General features: G+C 37.9%; 1 protein-coding gene across 4 annotated transcripts in view; it reads right to left on the bottom strand.

Annotated features, from left to right (window-relative positions):
• The window catches only part of STXBP6 (syntaxin binding protein 6), a 351,813-nt gene that overhangs the window by 255,862 nt on the left and 70,286 nt on the right, over positions 1–25,665 (bottom strand). The window contains exon 1 of one of the 4 annotated variants that reach the window (XM_072624347.1): positions 24,323–24,577. The exons of the other annotated variants lie outside the window; for them this stretch is intronic. The gene's annotated coding sequence lies outside the window, so the exon portion shown is untranslated. Of the gene's footprint in view, positions 1–24,322; positions 24,578–25,665 lie in introns of those variants that run through there. 4 annotated transcript variants of the gene reach the window in all.

The following is a 25,665-nucleotide window of genomic DNA, read 5'->3' on the forward strand; positions in this document are numbered from 1 at the left end:
GCTAACTTCTTTTTGTCCCCTGGGCTCAGCTGCAGTCTGGCACCAGTGGTTTTCTGTACCTATTCCAGGCTGTGGCAAACAACAGGGTCTGAAAATAGTGATCTGTCAAGACTAGTTCTTGTCTTCCGAACTGTACCCTTCAGCCCCAGTACAAAACACCACCAGGTGCCTGCAATCTGTAATCAGAGCTCTATTAAAAATGCTCTCAGAAATGCCTGAATTATCCTGATTTCTCCCCACAGCTGCACAGCATCTTGCTGGGTAGCTGAAGAGTCTCTTTCTACAGGTTCACCTTGAGACTGTCCCAGAAGCTACCCAATGCAGGTCAGAGGGAAAACAAGGGAATGCCTTAAAAACCAGGCCTCAGTTTGAGATCCAGCTGCCAATCAGTGTAAATCAGTAAACACAAGAGGGATGGGTAGACATCCATGGTATAGCAGGCTCAGAATGCCCCTTCTCCAGCCTACAAGTCCAGGTCAGTCTTGTGGTCCACATAAGAATGCAGATTAATGTCCAATCCTGTCAGACCCTGGTCAATCAATGTCAGTCCCTTTTCATCAGCCCATTCCAGAAGACAGTGCCTGACCTAGCCAGCTGTGCAGTGCTAAATGAAGGAATAGCCAGCAGCATGGTGTGGACCTTTCATTTTTTTACAAAACACATTGAAAATAATATAACAGCAAATGTGATCAGGCTCATCACTTAGAACCTGAAGTTCAAATTTCCTCCAAATTCTTTGCATTGCCATTCAAGTCACAATCCCACTCAAGAAGTGGGGCTGGAGGTGAAAGAAAAAAGGTTTTGAAAAAGATTTAGAAATTCTCCAGTCCAAGGATACTAGAAGACAAAAATACTCCTGAAGGCTCTTTGCTTTTATTAGGAGGGATGGGCAAATGTATGTCATTTTTTGATTTATGCTTCTGGCTACCTCCTGGCAGTCATACCACCCAAACTGATTCAGTCCAAACCGTCAATCAACCATCATTTATGTTGTTAGCCCACTATGTGCCAGGTACATAGCGCTATGGGCTAGGAATACAAAAAGAGGCAAAAGGCAGTTCCTACCTTCAAGGAGCTCCCAATCTAATGAGTGAGACAAGTTAACAAATACGTACAAACAAACTATATATGGGACAAATAGGAAATAATTAAAGGAGGGAAAGGACTAGAATTAAGAGGGATTGGAAAGGCTTTTTGTAGAAAATGGGATTGGACTTAAAGGAAACTGGCAGTAGGAGGGGGGGAAGCTAACATGGCAGAGTAGAAGCAGAGACTTGCTAGAGCTCTCCCCCAAGCCCAGCCAAATACCTGTAAAAAAAATTACTCTAAACAAATTCTGGAGCTACAGAGCCCACAGAATGATGCATTGAGGCAAATCTCCAGCCTAAGACGATCTGGAAGGTCAACAGGAAGCATTTATTGCTCCGTGCTGGGAGCAGAGAGCAGTCCAACACGGGCTGTGCAGCTTAGACAGGCCCTGAGCAGGCCTTGCGGAGACTGATCTCTAGCAGCTGTGGGGGTTGCCAGACTCCACAACCCCAAAACACTGAAGACAAATTGGAAGATTAGGGGAGACATTTCCTACAGGCACAAACTATAGCTGTAACTAGCTCACCACTGACCAGAGAAATTAAATTAACTTCAAATCATGGGGAGTCTGAAAAATCAAGTCCTTCCAGCAGGAAATTTCACCAGCATCGACAAATTTTGGCATTTGACAAAACAAAAAAAGTAAAGCAGAAACCTATGTTTAGGGACAGCATTTGTCCTCATTTTACCTCTATAAACCGTACATGGCTGCCTGCGTATCCTTTCTAACATTCTGATCATGTCATTATTCTTCAGCTTAAAAACACAAACTTTACAGTAGCTTAAGATCCCCTTTCCACATCTGACTCCAATTTTACTTTCAAGCTTTATCACAAACTGCTCCCTTTTACACACCCATTTCCAACTAGAACTACTGTTTATTCTCATTCTACTATTGCCAATCCCAATTACCATGCCTTTTCTCATGCTATCCCCTATTTCTGAAACAGATTTTCCTTCCCACAATTTCTTGTAGAAGCCCTTCCCTTATATCAAGGCCCATCTGAGTTCCCTCCTCTTGGAAGTATTCCATAGTCTGAACCCCCTTTCCCACTATTCCTGGCAAAGAGTGAAGTCTTCCTCCTCTAATAACACTTTGGGGGACCTTTCCTTTGTCAGTCCATCAACCAGCAGACATTTAGCACTTCCTATGCTCTGGCACTATAGATACAAATTCACAAATGAAGCAACCCCATGCCCTTTCAAGAAGCATATATTCTAACGAAACAAATAAGTATAGGCAGGCAAGCGGGAAGCAAACAAACTAATTAATTAATTGACAGATAAAGAAACTCAATGATCATATCTGAAAATGTATGCCTCATTAAGAGGAGTCACTTAATAAATACTTGTGGATAACCAAACACACACAAAAAATTTTTAAATTGATGACAGAATGATATTTGAAAATAGTCATGTAAAAGAAGACAATATTTTATAACAAGGAAGGGCTGGCTAAAATCATTACACTGTGAAATTCAGAACCATAAAACCACAGGACTAATAGATCAGTTTGCCCAATTCCTTTATTCTAAAGATGAAAAAACTAAGAGCCACAGTATTTAAGTGACTTGACTAAATTGGGATTTGAACCCAGAACTTGTAAACTCAAGTGCTGCATTAGCCTTAGCCTCCCCAGAAGCTTGTGATTATAGGCTTGTGATTAACGTACAATATATATTTTGAAGGAAACTATGTAGTCTTTGGTGACTAACTTTATATTTGGTGGAGAGAGAGAGGGGAATTGATTCATGAGTGAGGTGAGGGAAGGAAGAACTGAATATAACCGTCAGGTTCTTAGCTCCTATCCCAGGGGACAAACTATTTCAATAGAAATGGGTTTTCCTATTTCTCATGAAGGCTAATCCCTCTCTCTAGGCTCCTGGATTCCTTTCTCTCCTGTTCCTCTAGGACCTTGGATTCTAGGAGTCATCACCTCCCTTTAAAAGCACCTTCAATCTCTCCCTTTCATCCAACCTAACCTAGCAAAACCAGGGAATCACATGAATTGAAACCAAGGTAAATTCTAAAAATATATTGTAGCTCTCAGGAGCTTTCAAACACCAAAAGGGGAAAAAAAATTCTAAAAATTATATGAGGTTTTTTGATATTAGTTGATGAGCTGGGGATTTCTTGACTTCAGTACAACATCCAAGTTTAGTTATTTATGAAATGACTACCCAGATTTTTTCTATTCCAATTCTTTCTCATTTATCATATAGCTCTCAGTGGTATGTAAATGAAGGAAGAGGGCTTACTGTACTGAGATAAAGGAAGCTGAGGTGATTAAATGCAAATACAAAAATCTTGTCAATACAGTGCAGAAAACTGAATTCTTCATTTTCCTATGTAATTATCTTGGAACCCACATGGAATTCAGCCAAAAAAAGGATGCTCTAAAATAAGTAAGCTTGGTTACAGATAACTACTTTCAGTATTTCCCTAATGTATCTACTATCTATTGCAGTTAGAAGGTTCTTAGTTTTTGATAGGATGGAAGGAGGAAAATCATCACCATTTTGGGCCCTTTTCAAAGGGCACAAGAGTTTTCCAGTGTCCATCTTAAATATCTAGCATCCAAACATTCTAGGCTTAACACTGTTTCCTGCAAATAATCCAGCAATGTTTAAATGAGTCCAGTTCTAGATCTTAAAGAATAGAAATATATTACTTAAATGTAATTCTAAAGGATTTATTAACATGAAAGATTTCCCTGGTGCAAACAAAAAGGATATAAGGACACACATGCCAATCAACACTGCTGGTCACCTAATTCTCAATTGTCTATTTTAGCCCTTGAGTGACAAAGTGGCAAAGTGAAAACCCAAGTCCTCTACAGACAAGGGATGAACAGCTCTAGAAAAGCCATCTACCTGTTCCTTCCTTTCAAGCCTGGAAGCAGTATTAATTTAGCACTGTCAAGTGCCTCTATGATGCTCCACCCCAAACTGAAATATTGTTATGTAATATGATACAGGGACTAGGAACACCTGGAATACAGCACTGGAAAGTTCCCAAAGAAAAATATATAAGAAGTTCCAGCAACAAAGTTGATGTAATCCTACAATCCCAAGGGTATGGCATGTCAGAGGTTGCCAAGTTGATGATGACATAATTGATAATACCTAGCATTCATTTAGCACTTAAGCTTCGCAAAGCTCTTTACATGTATTATATCATCTGATCCTCACAGCAACCCTATAAAGTATTTGTTATTATTCCTATTTTACAGATGAGAAAACTGAGGCAGAGAAAGATTAAGTGAATTGCCTAGGGTCACATATCTAGTAGGTATCTGAGACAGCATTTGAATTCAGGTTTTCTTGATTCCAGGTCCAGAGCTCTTTATCCTCTATCTCTTTGCAACCCCTACTTGTGCCTTGGAGGGGTCATTAGCATTGTCAAATGCCTTCACAATGCTCTGCCCTCAAACTGAAATAGCATTATTTGATGTGATATATGAACAACAGTTAGGTGGCACAGTGGATAGAGTGCCAGGCCTGAAGTCAGGAAGACTCATCTTCCTGAGTTCAAATCCAGGTTCAAACACAAGAAAATAGAGAAGATGGGGATAAGGGAAGAGAGGGGTGTGACAGAAGGGAAGGCAGATCGGGGGAAAGTGTCTTGGGGTGGGAGCAGGGGAGAGATGGGGAGAAAATTTGGAACTCAAAATCTTGTGGAAATGAATGTCGAAAACTAAAAATAAATAAATAAATTTAAAAAGAGAAGACTGCTTGGATACTCTAGGTAAGGTGCGATGAGGGCCTTCACAAGCATCGTAGTTGTTTGAGAGAAGAGAAGTGAACTTATACAAGAAATATTGAGAAGATTAAAGAGATAAGATTTGACAACAGGTTGATTCATGGGGTGAGTGAGAATGAGGAGTTGACAATGACTGAGGTTACAAACATGGGTGGACCAACAGGGCAGTGGTACCCTCAACACTAAGAGGGGACAGCTTGAGAAGGGAATGAGAAAGAGTTTTGAACATGTTGAATTTGAAATGCCTACAGAGCATCCAATTTGAGATGTCTAGGAGGAAGGTGGTGATTCAGGAACAGTGCTCAGGAAACAGATTAGATCTGGATGTATGATTATGAGAATCATCTCCATAGGGATGATTAGGCTTGAGGCTGTCAAACCAAAGGGTAATAAACTAAATATATATCCTACAGCAATAGAGATTTAAGCCTGGGGTTTAACAGCCTCTATCATAGGTACCACAGGCCCATGCAAAGTTATCTGAATCATATATGGTTCTGGGAGTACATCTGATTCCAGGATCAAACATTTGTACAGATTAGTGCATCAGAAATGTCACAGGATACTAAGAGCTAGAAGTGAGTTCACAGGCCATCTAGTTTGATCCTTTCATTTTACAGATGAGGAAACTAAGGCCCAAGGAAGTTAAATGATTCACCCAAAGACTCTCAAGTAATAGAGGTCATAGGTGGGATTTGAACTAGAATCCTTCAATTTCAGAGCTGGTCTAGTTTCTACTACACCACCCTGCCTGTAAGATTTAAGGAATGATACTCCTTGTACTGTATCCCTGAGTTATATGTCTAGCTATATAATTAGATTTTTTGGTTATGATGTTAATCAGTGTATGAATGTTTGAAAATACCTTCTGAGTACACCAATAAAATGAATAAATTATCTGACCTACCTTTGACTTCCTCTCAGTGCATCAGGAGACACTAACATTGTCAAATGACCCCACCATGCTCTACTCTCAAACTGAAATAATGTCACTTGAAATGGCAGGTGAAAATTTCCTGCCCTTACACCCTGAAAAGTGACTTGGTAGCACTCTTGTAATGCCTCAACACCTTTATATGTCTTAAGAAAGTTATCTTCCCTGAAAAGACAACAACAGTAAAACACAGGTCCCTAAGTAATTAATCTGGGTGAAATAAGCTTAAAATGATGCACAAAGACAACTTTGATAGAAAAATGGAAAAACATGACACAAGCAGCTCAAGGAGTATGTAGAATGTGGAGTCATACTCCCAACCTTTTTTGCCTTGGTAGATGGTCTCAATTATGACATTCAAGGTCATCCACAGTCTGGCCCTAGGCTATCTACCTATATTTATTTCATAATATCCATATCATACCCCATCCCTATATACTGGCATACATATGCTGGCAAACTGGATAACTTACTAACCACCTCTTTCCCATCCTGCCTTCTCCTGTCTCAAGACTAAAATGAACTTCTACCATGTTTAAGTGCTTCCTTCAAAATCCAACTGGCACAAAGTCTTACAACACATTTTTGTAGATACCATGTAATTATAATGAAGGTTTAACTAGGAGAAGAGTCAAGCAGGATTGGAAGACAGGGTTCTGAACTCAAATGGACAGTCCATTTAATATTTGCATTCAATTCTGCCTTTCCTCATGTACCACTAAAATCAATCAATAGGTATTTATTAAGTACCTACTATGTGTCAGGTGGGGATGTATCTTCTGGAATCTTAGGAAGACCTAAGTTCAAATCCCGCCTAAGACGCATACTAGTTGTGTAACCCTGGGCAAGTCACTTAGACCTACTTGTCTCAGTTCCTGATCTGTAAGATAAGCTGGAGAAGAACATGTCAAACAACTCCAATATCCTTGCCAAGAAAACCCCAAATGGGGTCACAAACAAATGGACACAACTGAACAACAACAAAAATGCATCAGGCATTGTGCTTGCAGCCAGGGATTCAAATATAAAAAGTTAAACAGTCTGTCCATAAAGAAAAAAAAGTCTGACAAGGGTAATCTGTGTTAGGAACTTCTTTCCCTACAAACAACAATAATTTACCTTGCAAAGCTGAATATAATCTTTTGGGGGAAAAATAGACCTTTAATGGCATAGAAGGCTTTCAAGAATTTCTGATGAAAAGATCAAAGCTGAGTAGGAACTTTGAAATAGAGACACAATAGTCAAGAGAAACTTAGACAAATTTATTCGAACATTTGGAAGGCACAGACACAATGATGCAGTGCTAACATTTTGTTAGAGGAAGACCAAACAAGTTTCCCTTCAGAACCTTAATATCTTCAAAGGGTATTGAGGGAATTAAATAAGAAAAATAGAGGTTGTACGAGTGTGCTGATTCTGGGTGGAAATATGGATGAAACTTACTATTTCTCATAATATAGGCACATGTGAAGAATATATGAATATGGAGGAAAGGGGAGTAGGAAGCAGGCATCAGATAAACCTCACTCTCATGTAACCATACAAAGGAAGGTTACACAAAAATGCACGTGTACACACCCACCTATGCACACACAAATGCCAACTATTTGGTGTAGAAATAAAACAAACTCTACAGGGAAACAATTAAAAAGAGGGAGAGGAGTGGTTGAGGATAATAAAGAGAATAATAGTCCCTGTAAGCAAAACAAACTTCCTGATCCTGAAAAGGGTGTGAAAAGGAGAAAGAAAAAAAAAAGCAAAACATACCATTGGAATCTAAGGGGGTGTGTCCATTAAGTGGTGAATGGCTAAACAAATTGTATTATATGAAAGCAATAGAACAAGATTGCACCATTAGAATTATTTAAACAGACTATTTCAGACTGAGGCATCTAGATGGTGCAGTAGAAAGACTACTGGTGTCAGGAAGACCCAAGTTCAAATTTTACCTCAGACACCTACTAGCTGTGCCAGCCTAGGTAAGTCACTTATTTCTGTGTGCCTCAGTTTCCTCATCTATTAAATGGGAACAATAACAGCACCTACCTCCCAGGATTGTTGTGAAGATCGAATGAGATAATAATTGTACGTAAAGTGCTTAGCACAATGCCTGGCGTATAGTAAATGCTATATAAATGTTAGCAAAGTGAGAACGATTTATGTAATGCCAATAAGATTGTAAAGAAAGACAACTTTGAAAGATTTAAGAACTCTGATCAAAGCAATGACCAAGTATACTTCCAGAAGACCTCTAACGAAGTAAAGTTGCTTACCTCCTGACAGACAGTGATGGACTGATGGTACAAAGAGATACAAATGTATTTATATATATGTATGTGTATATATACACATATATACATACATACATTTTTATGTGTATTTGTATATATGCTCATAACATATATACATATGTGCATATATGTTTATATCATTACATATGTGAATTTATTTTACTTAACCATGCTTAATTGGTACAAGATTTATTTTCCCTTCATTTTTAGTGTGTGGGGTTGGGGGAGGTAGGAAGGTTAACAAAAGTGATACCAACAAAAGGAGAGCCCTTGAAACATTTTTAAAATCCACATAAAATAATTAAAAAAACGTTCAGAAGGAAGCAAAGACAAGCAGGATCGGTAAGAAGGTACTCTGTAGAGTTTATTGTAATTATTTTTTTAAAAGAAGTGGCATGAAATGAACACTCATGGCTTCACATACCATCCTCATCTGAATTCTGCCGGATAAATGAAAATGTTCATTTTCAAAGTGTTTGAATTGAGAATAAAAAATTAAATTGAGTTTTATAAAGTAAAATTATATATATACATAATCATCCTTCAATTAATTTACATTTTTAAAAAATGGGAGATATGGTGCCATTCCTGGAAGTTTACAAATACTGAGAAGATATCAGGGTAACACATTTCTATGTGGATGAATTTATTTTAATTTTAGAATTTTTTTAAATTGAGTTTTTAGAACATTGACAAAGTAACACATAACATTCTTTCCCCTTACGTTTTTTAAGTTTTAAATTTTAAGTTTCATTTAAAAATTTTCATATACTGATTTTGCTAATAATGAATAATACCTCTAGTTAAAACTGTAGAACTTAGAGCAGAAAGGGGAAGCACTCAGGAAAGCAAAATTCACCATTTAAATACTGGCGATCAAATTGTTTACTATCAGCTTTGCTTTCATTTTGGCCTTGCTCATAGTTTGGTAGACTTGTCTTTGCAAACAGCTTGAAATTATAAGGTCCAAAGGTTTCAGTTTTTATGGATTAAGTTAACCATTTACCTTGTCCTAGCTTGCTTTGAAGCCCTGGCAGTCACATACTTTTAGCATAAATCAATAATGAAGCATATACCCATTTTTATTTGTTTTTGGCCACTTAATTATATGAGAATATTCTCTGTCAAAGATTAAAAGAGCAAAATACCAAGAAGAAGCTCCTAAAGGAGAAAAGTATAAATCAGTTCTCTCTTCTTTTTCTTGCCATCAATTTCATGGTTGTTGACGGGGAAGGAGGAGGATGGTATAAACTAAGTGGAAACCTTGCAAAAGTCCCTCACGTCAGATTGAACTTAATTCAAAATTCCCTCTTACAAAAGTAATTGTATAAAGGTACTTGAATTCTCTGTCTTCAGTAAAAACAAAACAAAATAAAATAAAACCAGAAGAAACGACAATAACAATTGCATCAAGGTATTTAAAACCGTTGGGTTTTCTAGATGAGTTTAAACTAAAAATAAAAATTATTTTCAGAGAACTAAAATGGAATATTATGCTATTTTCCATCAGTACTTTATTGTCCCTTGACTCCCACATCCAAATGTCAGATCCTGCCACTTCTAACACAAATCACTTGGTACACACTCTGCCTCTTCATCTGAGTCACCTCCCGCTCTGGCTGATGAATTCCTACCCATCCTTTAAATCCCTTCTCAAATGTCACCTCTGTCAGTGAAGCCTGGGCTGATCATCTCTGCAACATCCTCCTTCCCCAACCCAACCACTTTGTTTTGTGCCTCTCTGAGACACTTATCCCCCTATTCTAGTCTAAGCTCCATTATAATAGAACAATATTTTTGGGCAGCTGAGTGATGCAGTGGGTTAGAGTGCTGGAACTAGAGTCAGGAAGACATGAGTTCAAATGTGACCTCAGACACTTAGTAGCTGTGTGACCCTGGGTAAGTCACTTAACCTTGTTTACCTCAGTTTCCTCATCTATAAAATAAGGTGAAGAAGGAAATGGCAGACCATTCCAGTATCTTCACCAAGAAAATTCCAAATAGGATCACAAAGAAGTGGGCACAACTGAAACAAGTGAACAATAACATTTTTAGCCAGACTCTTTATTTTCTTCTCTCCAGTCTCCTTTCCCAATCACACACACACACACACACACACACACACACACACACACACACACACACACACACGGTTAATCTAAATCCTTAATTCAATCTGCGTCCCTCAATCCCTCTAACTATATTAACTTCTCAAACTATCTCTTGAACAATAGTCATAAACAATAAGCATCAAATTTATGGCTCAACTATGCCAGATTTCCAAAAGCCTGATGTTTCTAGAATGGCTTTGCAATTTTAAATATTCTTCTCTCCAGCATCCCATTCCATCTTCTCTCCCATCAAGTCACCAAAAAAAAATTTTGATATAGAAGCAGTCCAGAAATAACCAACAACAAATAAACAGAGTGGAGAAGAGCTGACCTGTATTGCACTGAATATGCAGTGATCAGTTGGTTTTCAATGGAAAGGAAGGAACAGTGGGGCACAGTAAGCTCTATAAAAGTTCAGCATTTCTCTGTCAAAATTGAGAAGTATGGACAAAAGTCAGGAAGAGATAAGAAAACATAAAAGAAAACAGTAGCAGACATCAAGAGAAAAAAATTAAAAGTAGAAACGGGAATAGCAGGCACTGAGGAATTAATTGGTGATAAAGCATTTATTAAGCATTTATCATGTCCCAGGCATGGGGGATAGGGGGGAGAGGAGATATAAATATAAAAGAGAAGATAGTTACCGCCTACCATCAAGGTATTTTACATCCTAAAAGAAGACAACACACATAACGGAATTGATTGTACTTTTGGTTTAGAAAGTTAAAGTAATGTCACATACAATGATCATGCAAGAAAGCATTAATAAATAATTTACTACATGCCAGGCCCTGAAACAATGCCTACTTGCAATGAACTTACATTCTAATGGGAGGAAGTGGATAACAAATTATATGCTGCTATAAGGGAGGAGATTCATCCACATTTACTGATTACTAATAGCCAAGGAGAAAAATAGTTATGAAGATGCAGGGAGAAGGGAAAGGGAATAAGCATTTATGTGGCATGTGCCAGGCACTGCGCTAAGTGTTTCACCAATATTCTCATTGGATTCCCACAATAACCCTGAAAGGTAGCTGCTGCTATTATTCCCATTTTTGCAATTGAGGAAACTGAGCAAAGAGAGGTTAAATGATCTGCTCAGTCATAGAACTAGAAAATGATTTTGAGGTCAACTTTGAACTTGGGTCTTCCTAATTCCAGGATAAGGGCTGTACCTATCACACCACCTTGCAGCCCCTGGGAAGCACAGGTAGAACAGGGAAAGGAGGGAGAATAAAGCAAATGAAAACAAATAAGTTCTTCAAGGTTGTGCCAGTATAGAGTGTCTTCTGTCATAGCTGACAAAGTGTTCAATTTGGATTCAAATACTGGCCTGTCACTTGACTACATGTATAGACCTCAGGCTCCTCATCTGTAAAATCAGTGTTGAACTAGATGACCTTAAAGATCTCTTCTATTTCCAAACCCATGATCCTTTGCTACTATGTCCTAACAAAATAAAAACAAAAGTGAGCCTGGTAAAGACTATTATGTCTATTGTTTGAGAACTAGTCTAGCTGAACTGAAGAAGCCCTAAGATAATAAATTTTGGGATACTACTCATGTAGACCATCTGCTAAGGAGTAGAGAAAGCACTTACTGCATCAGCTGGAATTGTTCAGGAATTTCAATTATATCTGACCCTTTGTGACCCCATTTAAGGTTTTCTTGCCAAAGATATTGGAATGGTTTGATATTTCCTTTTCCAGCTCCTCTTACAGATGAGGAAACTGAAGCAAACAGGGTGAAGTGACTTGCCCAGGGTCACACAACTAGTACGTGGCTGAGGCCAGGTTTGAACTCAGAAGAGGAGTCTTCTGACTCCGGGCTAGGAACTCTATCTATTACCCCACCAACTGTCCCTTCAATAGGAGTGTTTACATGAAAGAAATCATGACTTTTTACTATGAAAACATGTATGTGTGTGTGTGTGTATTTTGTTCACACACATATATATTACAATTTTTAACTGTACGGTCTACAAAGCAATTCACATCCATACACCATCTTCTTTGATTCTTACAACCCTGAGAACTTGGTCCTACTATTATCTTCATTTTACAGAAGATGAAACTGAGAGTGAGAGAGGTAAACTTGCCCACAGAGCTAATAAGTAATTGAGGCAGGATCTGAATTGAAGTCTTTATACATCAAAGTCCAGGACTCTGTAAAATGACTTTGCATTGGATATAGAGCCAGGAGATTCTATCTCTGCTACTACCCAGCCTTGCAGATTTGGGCAAGTCAAATTCTCGTAAAGTCCTTCTGAGGTATCTCATTATTGTGTGGTAATCTCAAGGATTGGGACTTCAAGGATTATAGCAGGTCTCATGTGGGGTTTTCTTGGTATAGATCTTGGAGTGGTTTGCCATTCGTTTTTCCAGTTCATTTTGCAGATGAGGAAACTGAGGTAAACATGGTTAAGTGATTTCCTTAGAGTCACTTAGCTAGTAAGGGTCTTGAGAACAAGATTTGAACTCAGTAAGATAAGTGTTCCTGACTCCAAGCCCAATGCTCTATCCACTGGACCACCTAGCTGCCCTAGCAGTTCCTAGCAAGCTTAAAAAGTGTAAGAGTGAAATAAAGATGGCCTCTGAATCTCTTGTCTAAGGAATAAAGGACCTAAATCCAGAGAGGGCTGGAAGAATTTTAAGGACTGCAGCAACTCAGGAAAACTACATATATCCAAGAGCACTGCAGTTGAGATCTACATCAGTAATAGGCATACCCTAACAATGAAATCCTGGGAGTTTCAAATTAGTCTATGTACTGAACTTAATTATAAATGTGAATTTTCTTCACATACGAATCAGATGAATCTTGTCAACAAGGTCAACGAGAGATCTCTTGTGCATTTTTAGTTGCTTTATCTGTTTTGGGGTAGGTGGATTTAAAGAGCTTAGAGCTTGGGAAGTTTTTCTTTGGCTTTTAGGTGATTGGGATAGGAGACTGTGAATCCCCATCCAGGAAAGGCAATAAAAGAGAAACTGTTTCTTACTGGTGGACAAAATAATCATAAAAAGATTAGCTTCCTCTTGCAAGACTACAAAACTAATGGCAATCAATGAAGTTATTTTATTATAGAAAGTATTACTAATTGGACAGAAGCCAGAGAAAGAGATAGGATCAAGTTTTATAAACTCTGCTATAACTAGAAATAATAAATCTATGGGACATTGGCTTGGACATGAAAATATAACACTCTAATGAGATTTTTACCTTTACATAAATTCAAGGGTTGATCATGGTAGCGAAGGAAAAACTTGACTATATTCTCAACTTCTAAATGATAACTTTCACTTTTTAAAACACTTCATAATTTCAAATCTCTTTAAAAGTTATCTGATTGGATCCTCTAAACAACCCCCGAAACTTGGTAGTATGGGTGAGACTCCCATTTTGGAAATAAGGAAAATTATTCTTAGAATTTAAGTTAATACACCCAGTCACACAAATTCTAATGCTCTTTCTTCTATGACATGTGTCTGTGGTTAGTCATTGTTCAGTTATCTCCAATATCTTTATGATCCCATCTGGGATTTTCTTACCAAAGGTACTCGAGTGATTTGCTATTTCTTTCTCCAGCTCATTTTATAGATAAAGAAACTGAGGCAAACAGAATTAAATGACCTGCCCAGGGTCACACAGCTAGTTAAGTGTCAGATGCCAGATTTAAATTTAGGAAGATGAGTCTTCCCGACTCCAGATCTAGAACTCCATCCACTACACTATACTGTACGCTATACACTAGCTGCCCTCATGTCATCAGGATAAGAAGCAACACCACTTTGTTTCCAGAACAAAGAGCAACTTTTCTGCATTGTATTCATATCCCCAGCACTTGACATAGTGCCCTGCACATAATAGGCACTTAATGAACACAGGGACTCATTGCTGCCTTTGGTAGGTGGTTGTACACTTCAGCTAGTCACATTTCCATTCTCTACCAACATAGGTATTTTCCCTTCATATATCCATAGAATTCTAGATCTAAAGCTTGAAGGAACTTTAGAAATTAATTCCAACCCTTTCATTTTACAGATAAGGGAATTGAAGAATACAGATTAACACATACATCTGAAGTCACACAAGTAGTATGGTCAGGATTTGAACCAAGGGCAGTATTTCAATGTGACATCCTTTATATTATTGTATTGGTTTATCTTTATATTTTGGAATCTGAATGCTCTTTACATGTGAATCCATGGAAATATTGAAAGGCTGGGTTTTCATAATTCTCTCTGGCCACTACTTAATAAGTTACGAACCCAGTAATGTTACCAAAGGTTTGTTTGTTTGTTCAAAAGAAGGCTCTTATAACCAAAGCAAGAAGCCATTTAAAACTTTAGAGTTCGAAGGGACTTTACCTAGTTTAAACTTTCATTTTATGGCAGTAAAAATGCAAAGTAACTTGATTAAGGTCACAAAAGTAAATGGCAGAGCTGAGATTCCAACTCAGATCTCTACCTATGAAATCTAATCTTTTCAATCATGCCAGTGAGAACTTTAAAGCTCTGGTCTAAGGAAAGAGATAAAGAGGATTGTAATCTTCACATTCCTCATTTCAGCATGTGACACAGACCTCATATATTTCTTATGTTTTAAGACTGACCCAAACCTGAAAGAATAAATGGCATCTTTTAGCATTTTCTGCTGATTCATCTGAATATTTGAGATACTTGAGCTTGCAGTTCAAAAACAAAATGCCAAGTATGTAACTTTTGCCAATAACATTATCATTAACTATTCATCTTCAGAAAACCAGTAACAATATCCAGAGCCTCAGACCAAAAGGGGAACTTGGACCTCCTTTCCCTTCCCTCTTTCCCATTTCTCATTCTAATTCAAAGTGCCTTACTGTCTTACAAATGGCAACGTTAATAGAAACTGCCAACTGATTAACAAGACCCCCTTCATGGATGGCAGGTTTGCAACAATCACACTATGAGGGAGCTTACTGTGAATTCAAGCATCTGTTCCAGGCACAGTTCAGGGAGACTTCAGGGTCTTCTTTGCCAGTGATCACGGACGACTTTGTGCAGCTCTGTCTCACTTACATCCAAATCATACACAAGTCAAGGCATCACCCCATGATGCCATTGCTTGTCTTTGAAAATGAAGGGCAAACAACAAGGTCTAATACCTACCTACTTAAATCAACAAGAGGAGAAAACTTTGGGGAAAAGCTTTCCTTGGACAGAAGGGTTCAGATATAGGATCTAACCCTGTATCTCTAAGAGTATGTTCATTATTGTGCACAAGTAATAAAGAAATTGTTAGGATATCCTGAGCATATATGGAGGATGTGAACCCCAATCCCTCTTCATTCAGTTACAAGGACTACAGAGGCAAGGGGCACAACATATTGGACAGAGTTCTGGATTCAAAATAAAAGACTGAGTCTTAGTTTCCACAGTGCACAAATGTGTAACAGAGGACCAGTCACAATGTCTCTGAATCTGAATTTCCTTCATCTGCAAAATGGGATAATAACATCTGCTTCACAGAGTTGCAAGGAAAGTGCTTTCAGGTAAAAAGCAATGGGGGATTAAAGCCATTAGATTAGAAAAAATAGAAAAAATGTAAAGTATATACTATGAAAAACAAAGGGCCTGTTAAAACAGGATAGAAGAGAAGTAAGATTTACTGTACTCCCTGAAAAATAGAAACAACTGAACACTGTAGGATAGTGTTTGATAAACTGGAGGACCTCAGATACGGAGAGAAAAATCTCATTATTCATCAAAAATTACTGAGTAAGCAGTCTGAGAGAAATTAATTTTAGATCAATATCTTATACACCATGTGGCTGGGGGGCAAAGGTCTTGACCAAATCAAGAATAAAGAAGATAACGGGAGACAAAATGGGTAATTTTGTTTGCTTACAGTTATAAAGTTTCTGCACAAAAACAATGTAATTGGAATTAGAAAGAAAACAGTTAACTGAGGAAAATGGTTTTTATCAAATTTCTGTGATAAAAGTCTCCCATCCAAAGCATAGAGGAAATTGATCACAAATAATATTAATAATAGCAGCTAATATTTATATAGTGCTCACTATGTGCTAGGCACTATACTAAATGCTTTACAATGAAATCATTTCACCTTCAGAGAAGTAAATGGTATTGTTACCCCCATTTTGCCAGTGAGTTAACTGGGTCTTGTCCTGGGGTCATGCAGATAGTAAGACTATGAGGCTAGATCTGAACTCAAGTTGTCCTGACTCCTGGTCTGGAATTCTATGGCATATGAAAGAAATGAGATATTACTGACATAAAAACTATAAAAGGAGAATTTCAGAAAACTGAACATTTCAAAGATTTGTTTTGTACAACTATGTTTGTTACAAGGGAGGGCTTTGTACTTTTTATTTGGAGGGAGATTTAGGAATATAAAAAGGTGATGGAAAAGAGCTCCAATGAATCATTAAAAATACCCAGAAAAGAACAGAAGGAAGGTCCAGAAGAGGGGCGCAAACAAGTAGGGCAGTATTGGAACATATTAAATTTGAATTAAATGAAGAAAACAAAGACTTCCATAACAGAAGCTCACATTTTCATATACAATACCCTTTTTTCTCTATCTGTATATCAAAATGTTAATTGTATGCATATTAAGTACGTAACAAACAATAATTTTTAAAAGTGAATAAATATAATCAAAAAGGTCATAAGGACAGGAAGAATAATAAGCCACATTCCTATGGTAATGACTATTCAAAGGATCATAAAATTTAGAACTCAAAGGAACCTTAGGGATCATCTATTCCTATTCTCTCATTTTCCAAATGAAGAAACTAATGATCAGAGAAGTTCAATAATTTGCCTGTAGTAAGCAATAAAGTTGGGATTTGAAACCAAGTCTTTAGAATACCAATCCAGGGTAGATGAAAACATGTTCCTTCTCCAGTTTAGCAAAAAGATGAGATTTGAGATTCTAGGTCCCAGTTATACCATATATTAGAGTGTGCATTTCTTCCCAACAGTCCTATGAGTACAAATCAGCCCTCCCTCATTGAAATCCAGTTCACTTGCAAATCGTGGCATCATCTTCCTGACATCATGGTCCTCTTCGAGAGGACAAACCCTTTATAAGAGTACACGTACAGGGAGCAACGTGGAATCTGGAGTGAAGATGACCTTCCCTCACCATGCCCTCAGGGAAGGTAGAGTAGAGTTGTGGGTAGGAGTTCCTGAGAGGCAGCTCCCTACATCAGTGGAATCATGGGTAGAAGGATAATTTTTAAAAAAGTAATGACGAACATAATGCTTTAAGCAGAGCCCTTACAAGCTCCATTTTAAAATGCTGTCTGCTCTTACCCTCTCCAATAACCTTGTCAGCCTCAATCAACTGCCACTCACAGAGAAGGCAAGCATGCCTAGCTGAGGCAGTGGGAAAGACATGTGCCAAACAAGTCAAATTACAGTCACTACTGTGATCACAATCTCCCCTGGCATCTCAATGGAGAAAGGGACCATCTTACTTTTCTGCTTGTCTCCCCAGCATGACATATAATAAATACATCCTAAATGCTTCATTCATTCATGATTACTCCCATTTTTCAGGTGAGGAAATAAACTCAGATTTAAAAAAACTTGTCCATCGTCATTTTAATCGCTTGAGGTTGAACTAGAATCCATCTCTCCTGACTTGAAGTCCAGTCCTCTTTCCGCTATGCCATTTTACTTCTGATGACACAAGTGCATTCAAAACTATATATTCTCAAATGTCATTAACACACCAAAGTAGGGGATTTCATCCTCTTAATTCCAGTAAAATGAAAACAAGTGAACAGTCAATCTCAGAAGAAGGAGTTCGCAGAGATCCTCCCAATTTCCTTTCTACAAGAGAGATCCCTTGGGCTGCTGGGACCTAGAGCAGGGTTTCCTAAACTTTTTCCACTCATGACCCCAAACTTCTTTTCCCCTTTTCCAGTTTGGCAGCATTCCTTGGCATTGCATGGCCTGAGGATATGCGCAGTGCAAAGTGTGCATGCTTTGTGTTCAGAACCACGGTTGCATTGAAGTCCTCAATGCAACACAGTCAGAAAAAAACCTCAGATTCATTACACATTTCATTTTTAATTAATTTTTGGTTGTTGCATGTTCAGAAACCTTTTACTGTTGCCAAATTTTTCACAATCCCATATTGGGCCATGACTCACAGTTTAAGAAGTGCTGCTCTAGGTCACTATCCTATTTTGTTAAAATCCTTACTATGTGTTTATAGGAAGGCATATAACGATCCTCTAGGGAGGAATGTTCACTCAAATTTTAGGCAAAATTAATTTGTGAACTTTTTTTGGTACAATTCTCCTTTCAAAAGCAATGAGCAATGTGGATTCCCTTCGTGGACCTAGTTCCCATTGTGAGAAAGATCCACCTGGTCTCTTTCTAATACAGCGTATAATACAATACTTATGACATGAGATGATTCTTTCACCAAAGACAACACAAGCATATCACCAGATATGAACTCTAGGATTAGCCTTCAGAATGAATCAGAACATATCTCACCAAACTCATGCAGACACTATGTTAGCTATTCCTCATTTCAACACTTTCCTATCTCTGACACTGTTGCTGGGTGGATCTTAGCCCAGCTAAGGGAAGGCTTAGGTACTGGATAAACTAACCCAACAGGTTAAGATAGTCATGTGAACTCGTGCCTGTACCATGGGAGCAGGAAATGATACCTATGAAATGTTCTCTGAGAATGAAAAGACTTTCATGGCTCTATTTGGTGTATGGTGGTTATGGGATCTTCCTGAAATCAGCCAGTGAGTGAAGGAGGAAGTAATGAACATAACTGAGGTAGGTTATGCTTAGATATTCTTCTGCCTAAGATAAGCTTATATTCTGAATGCTAACTTCCCTCAGGTCCCCAAAACAGTGCTCTGTAATAGCATTTGATCCTCAAAAAACCAGTAAAGACCAGATGACCACATCTGCCTCATGGTGGCTCAAATTGAGAGAGTTGGCAATATCAGGTGGGATAGATAGATAGATAGATAGATAGATAGATAGATAGATAGATAGATAGATAGATAGACAGACAGACAGACAGACAGACAGACAGACAGACAGACAGATAGATGGAGGATTCAACCTGTGTTGTGAAAAGAATACTGGATTCCGTATCAGAAAGTACAAGTTTGAAACCAAGTTTTCATTTATTCACTGGTGACTTTAGGAAAGATATTTAACCTCTCTAGGCCTCTTTCCTCTTCTGTAAAACAAAGAGGATAGGCTAGGATCATAGATTTAGAGTTGGAAGGAACATTAAGAGGTCATCTAGTCCAACTCCTCCCCCCCCCCCATAGTTTATAGATGAGGAGACTAAGATCCACAGTGAAGTAACTGGTCACAGAGATAATAAGTAATCATAACAAGATTAGAACTCAGTTCCTTGGTATTCCAAAATCAGTATTCATTCCCTGGCACTACACTATGTCTTTTGGATGACCTATAGAACCCACCTAGACAACTTCTAGCTCAATTTCTATTACCCTATGACCATACAGTGCTTAGAATTAGTCTCTTGGTACCAAGAGCAAAGAGAAAACGTGTCTTAAGTCAAAGAGGTAAGAAATGTACAATCCAGACTGTGCTGCTTATTTCCAGTGACCCCAACCCATCTGAGTCCTAGAATTCTATAGCTTAATTCTAACTGTACATCCTGAAAATACATAGTCGCTCAATGAGTGTATATATATATATATATATATATGTATACAGATTTATGAATTTATAGCACCAATTTAATCCTTTTTCTGTAATCATTCACTTGTTACTTTGCTAAATCCTCAACTTTTTTCTACATCAAAGCTCATTATCTCCTCATTGTAACTTCCCAGAGAGCAGGGACCCTTTACCTGTCAGAACAGGACCATATAGCTCTATCATATCCAAACTGATGTTCAGTGAATGATTTTTCTGAATGAATATTCATTCAACAGATATCTGTTAAGTGACTATTATATACAGAAAATGGTTCTGGACTTGGAAATGAAAATTAAGGCTTAGAAGCAGTCACTGCTATGGTTCCATCTTTCACACATTCAAGATAAACAAGAATTTGTAATCTTAGTTTGATGACAAATGTGTTGAATAAACTAATCACTCCAGACCAAGTCAAGCAGGAATTCATGGAGACACTTTTCAAATGGACCTGAAAATGTAGTAACAGCCAGTGTCTCAAGATCTGCAATGCTGTGGTTCAGTCATTTTTCAGCTGTGTCTGAGTCTTCATGGCCCCATTTGGGGTTTTTTTTAACAGAGATATTGGAGTGGTTTGCCATTTCCTTCTCCAGCTCATTTTACAGATGAGGAAATAGAGGCAAACAGGGTGAAGTGACTTGCCTAGGGTCACACAACTAGTATGTGCCTCAGGCCAAATTTGAACCAAGTCTTCCTGAAGGTCCAGCACTATTCACTGTTCCACCTAGCAAAGCACTTTACAAATATGGTCTCTTGTTGTCATTAACATCCAACAAAATTAGGAGGTAGGTACTGTTGTTATCCCTATTTTACAGATGAGGAAACTGAGGCAGACAGACTCTCACCCAGGATCACATAGTTACGAAGTATCTACAGGCTGGTTTGGAACTCCAGACTTCCTGAATCACACATCTAACAGCCTAAATTATTTTTTTCCCCTTGCTTCATCACCGTGGCTACGCCACTTTAGATATAACAAAGCAGAATTCCTAGAGACCCAGGTAATCACCAAGTCACTTTAATTTCCCCAAATAAACTCAGAATGAACAGAATCCCTAGGATGAGACAGCTTTTGGCAGCATGTCATAAGGAAGAACAAGCAAGCAGCAGCTCTGGATCACTTCCCATCTGGCTCTGACTCCACGCAGGAGTTCTACGGGTGGCTCTTTAAAGAGGCTATGACAGTAGTATAGGGCATGGTGCCAGGCAGCAGAAGAACAGGAAGTTCCTTCCAATGGCTTCTGTAACCCCTGGCAGCCAAATCTTCAGACCCTGAACCATGGCTTTGTTCATAGGCATTCACATAAAACCTATAATAAAAACTATGGCTGTGTAGCTGTTTTTCAGCTTCTCAATCTACCTGCTCACTAAATGAAATAGATTCTCACAGGTGGCTAATGAAGCAGATAAAAGTTACAATCAGGCAGGTGTTTTCCCCCCAATAGAACCTTAAAAATCTATATTTGATTTAGTTTAAGACAAGATGATTCTGAGCTGGAACAGACCTTAGAGTTCACATAAATAATATCATAGAGATAAAATGAGAACATATTAAAACTAGTGCTTTTTAAACTTTCAAATGAATTATGAGTCATCATTATTATTGTGACAAGCGTCCAATCTACCAGCCCAGGAAACTGATGCCCAAGAGAGGGGAAAACTACTTCTACCAGGCCATACAAAAGCTAGGCAAGTATCAGGTTTAAGCCTTCACCCCTAAACCCACTGTTCTTTCCCCTACAGAACAAGCTGTCTCTCTTTGAAGGAAAATTAACTACTGTCAACAATGATTTATATTTATGTATTCTTCTGTTGATACTAAAACAGCAATTAGACAATCTACCCAGAGTATACCCAGATGTTTAGAAGATGCTGCTATCTCAGTGCCAATACATGAGAGATATTAATGTCATCTTCACAGAAAAATAGGATAATAATCGCCAAAGAAAGGAAAGACAGTTCTCACTTTTTTTTTCTCTTTGAACTCACTTGGACCTGGAGTCAGGAAGATTTGAGTTCAAATTTGGGTATAAACACTTAATAGCTGCGTGACTCTGGACCAGTCACTTAATCTCTGTTTGCCTTAGTTTCCTCATCTGTAAAATGGAAACAATAACAACACCTACCTCCCAGGATTGTTGTGAGGGTCAAAGGAGATAATATTTCTAAAGTGCTTAGGACAGAATCTGGCATATAGGAAATCCTATATAAATTTGAGCTATTGTTTTTATTGCTTTAGGACCCTGCTTTGAGGAGTTTTGTAAATAGCATTTTAAAAATTACATATATATGGCAGTGTACACACACACACACACACACACACACACACACACATACACATATCAAATGTACCTTGGCAAATCACATAACTTGTCAGGACCTATTTCTATAAAAATGACAGGACTGAACTTAATGATCTCTGAGATCACTTTAAATTCCTCGGAGGCTCTAATTTTGGAATTTCCTTTTATACAATAGCAAATGAAAACAGTGGAAAAGCAAAGTAGACTTGGAGCCAGGAGTCTTGAATTTGAATTCTTGTTCCTACTACCTATGTGACCCTGAGTAAGTCATTTTACCATCCGCCAGTTGCTTCTTCTGCAAAATGGTGTTACTATAAATTACCAAACCTCCCTGAATTTTTGTGAGATAGAGCACAATGTAAGTCTAAAGTGCTATACTTGTGAGTTACTGTAATTAGTTTCAATTTTTAAAAACTTATTTTTATATAGTTTAATGACAGCAAAAATTCTTAGATCCTAACATGTGCTGTGTCAAAATAAAAGACTCTCTATTTCAGAGCTTTTTTGATTCCTCACAGACTTGTTATCCCATTTGTGGATTATCCTGACGTTTTGCTTTTCCATTCTGTTCCTACCATTTAAAAGAGGGAATAAGCACTTTCTAGTGAATCTTCCTAGTCTGCTCTGAAGAATCAGTTGTGTAGACTGAGTTTCCTTCTTTCCAATGCTATCCACATGAATGTCACGGAAAGCAGTCGCCATGAAATATAAAATATGAATTCCAGAATATCCTACCAACAGGTCGTGTGTTTCTTGTAAAAGAGAATTTAGAGAATCAAAGACTTAGAGCCAAAAGAGACCTCAAGAGTAACCTAATCCATGCCCTTCTTTAATGATAGCTCTGCAACATCAATGAACCAGCCTGTTATGAAGCTCTGTGTTCAGACATTGCCAACTGGTCCTGCTCATTCATCTTCAGCTTTTGTGCCCTCTTCTTGCCATTCAGCTCCTCAATATTCCTTCAATGACCTTCACTCTTCCTGCGGCTCATCAAACATGAGAGCTTTGTCAGGGCCAAACTACAAAGACCTCCATTCAAAACCAAACTTAAAGCATTTCAATCACTTATGAAGTCTTTTCCTATATCTTGAGTAAAAAGAACTGGATTTGAAGAATCGAGGTTCAAATTCTAGCTTTGTCATTGACTATCTGCATAACTTCAGGCAAATCCCTTTAATCTCTCTGGACCCACTTCCTCATCGATGAAATGAAAAGGTAAAATAAATGACCTCTACAATCCCTTCCAGACCTCTCTATGATGTCCATGTGCACCTATTTCAGGCAAGTGAGCATCAAACAGAATTATTCAGGACCCATCGTGGAAAAAAGCCCATCTATTAGATTTCACTGAAAAGGGTTTATTTCATAACATATTGCAAAATTATCTCAATCATAGCTCAATACCTATCCAATTTTTCTAGTCTCAAAATAGAAGCATTTCCAGAATACCACTTCTTGCCCAATCTACATTGACAGGTTTGTTGGGATTTCCTTTTTTGGGGGGGGGAGGAAAGGGGTCATAATATATTATTAAGGAACATCTTAAAAGAAAAGGAAGGTTGAGTACCCTGTACATAGCTAATATCACCCTTACAAAGAGTTTACCATCAACCCTTGATGTCTATAAAATTAGATATAAGAGTAAGATCATTTTCCCATATGGATGTTGTCTCCTTGTCTATCTCTGGAAATGTATTTGCAAAACACAACTAATCAGAGTACTGAAATGAATTCCACTTCCCACCACTGCCATCCCCCAGGAAGATTTTAGTGGCTTTTGAGGATGGAAATGGAGGGAGAAGAACAAGGTGGAATATAAGATAAAAATCACCAAAATTACAATTAAAATTTTGAATCTGAGTTCATATTGAAACTAACATATATACATAGGTATATACTATATATAATATAGTATATGTAATCTAGAACATATTATAAAGTGTCTACTATAGAGTACGTACTATATATAGCATATTACAAAGTATATACACATATACTATATAGACTTATATATACTATTTATATATGCTAAGCAAGTATACGTAAGCATATATATTAAGTGTGTAAATATACCTAGTGAAAGCACATAAATATAAATCTCCTAACTTACCTTTGAACCAGCCTTCAGGTAACACAGCAGATCTTAACCAACAGGACAGAACACACACAAAGCACCTATCCTCCCAGGGGATCTGAGCTGTTTATGCGAGACGTAACTTTCTAAACAGGAGACTCAAGGCACAGAGAGGCGGGGCAATGTCCAATGACAACTAAGCCCAAGATTCCTAGAATTCCCCAACCACAGCTCCTAGACCCACATCATCATACCACACGTTTACCATGTAGTGACAAGTCTGTACAGTGATTTTGTTTAACAAGCATTTTCTATAACTGTTCTCAAGCCAAAGTGATAAATACAGACAAAATAAAATTGAGATATGGCTTATAATAGACTAATGAAGATTCAAAAACCAGTTCAGCCAAGCTTTTCTTACTTACACTGTGACATTCTCTAGTACTACAAAATATCTCAAGCACAGTTAACTCAGTGAAATGAAGGAAAGGACTCACACTTTTCTAAATAAAACTGAAGGCAGTGAAGATTAAGGTCATCATTTATGTTAAGTGCTTCTGTAATTTTGGAAAGAACACTGCATTTGGAGTCAGAAGACCTGGGTTCAAATCCTGGCTCCCATGTTTCCTATTTGTATGATCTTGGACAAATCATTTATCCTCTCGATGGCTTAACTGTCTCATCTGTAAAATGATGGGGCTGGAAGAGATGACCTTTGACCTCCTTTCCAGCTCAAAATCTATGATACTGCTATGAGTAAAATTTTATTTGATGTGCAAAATAGTAAGCTGGACTTCAGTAAAATATGTTCATGAGTACAAATCTTTATTTTCTATTCAAAAGGCTTCTTCTCTGGCAAATAAATCTATATTTCCTCTAAAAGAGCCAACCCCTTTATAACTTGAATACACCAGACATCTTCTTTCCCACCGTTTCCAAGCCCTTGGGATATCTATCTCATGAAATAATTATGAGCCACCTGTCCCTGTCATGGGACTTGTTCCAGATTTCCTCAATGAGGTGGCTCTTTCTCAACTAACACCTGAGGCTTCCTGATGTTTCCTAGGTTAGTTAATAAATATGCCAGGGAGTCACCTGAAGGAAGGACTTTAACAAGACAGTAACCCTCTCCTACATATTAGTACTAATTGCCTTGGGAGCACATACAATTTCTTCTTCTGAAATGTCTTCCACTTTTAGGCAGTGACATCTAGTTATTAATGATAACAAGAAATAACAAAAGAGAAATAGAGGGTTAATGATCCTTTAACAAGAGTGGGTGGGACTGCATTACAGTGAGCAGAAAGAAAAGTAAACTTTGAATTGGGAGGGTTGAGTTGTAGCCTCAGTTCTACTCCTAAATAATTATTTTGAGCAGC

The sequence above is a fragment of the Notamacropus eugenii genome, chromosome 7 (assembly GCF_028372415.1).
Source record: "Notamacropus eugenii isolate mMacEug1 chromosome 7, mMacEug1.pri_v2, whole genome shotgun sequence".
NCBI lineage: Eukaryota > Metazoa > Chordata > Mammalia > Diprotodontia > Macropodidae > Notamacropus > Notamacropus eugenii.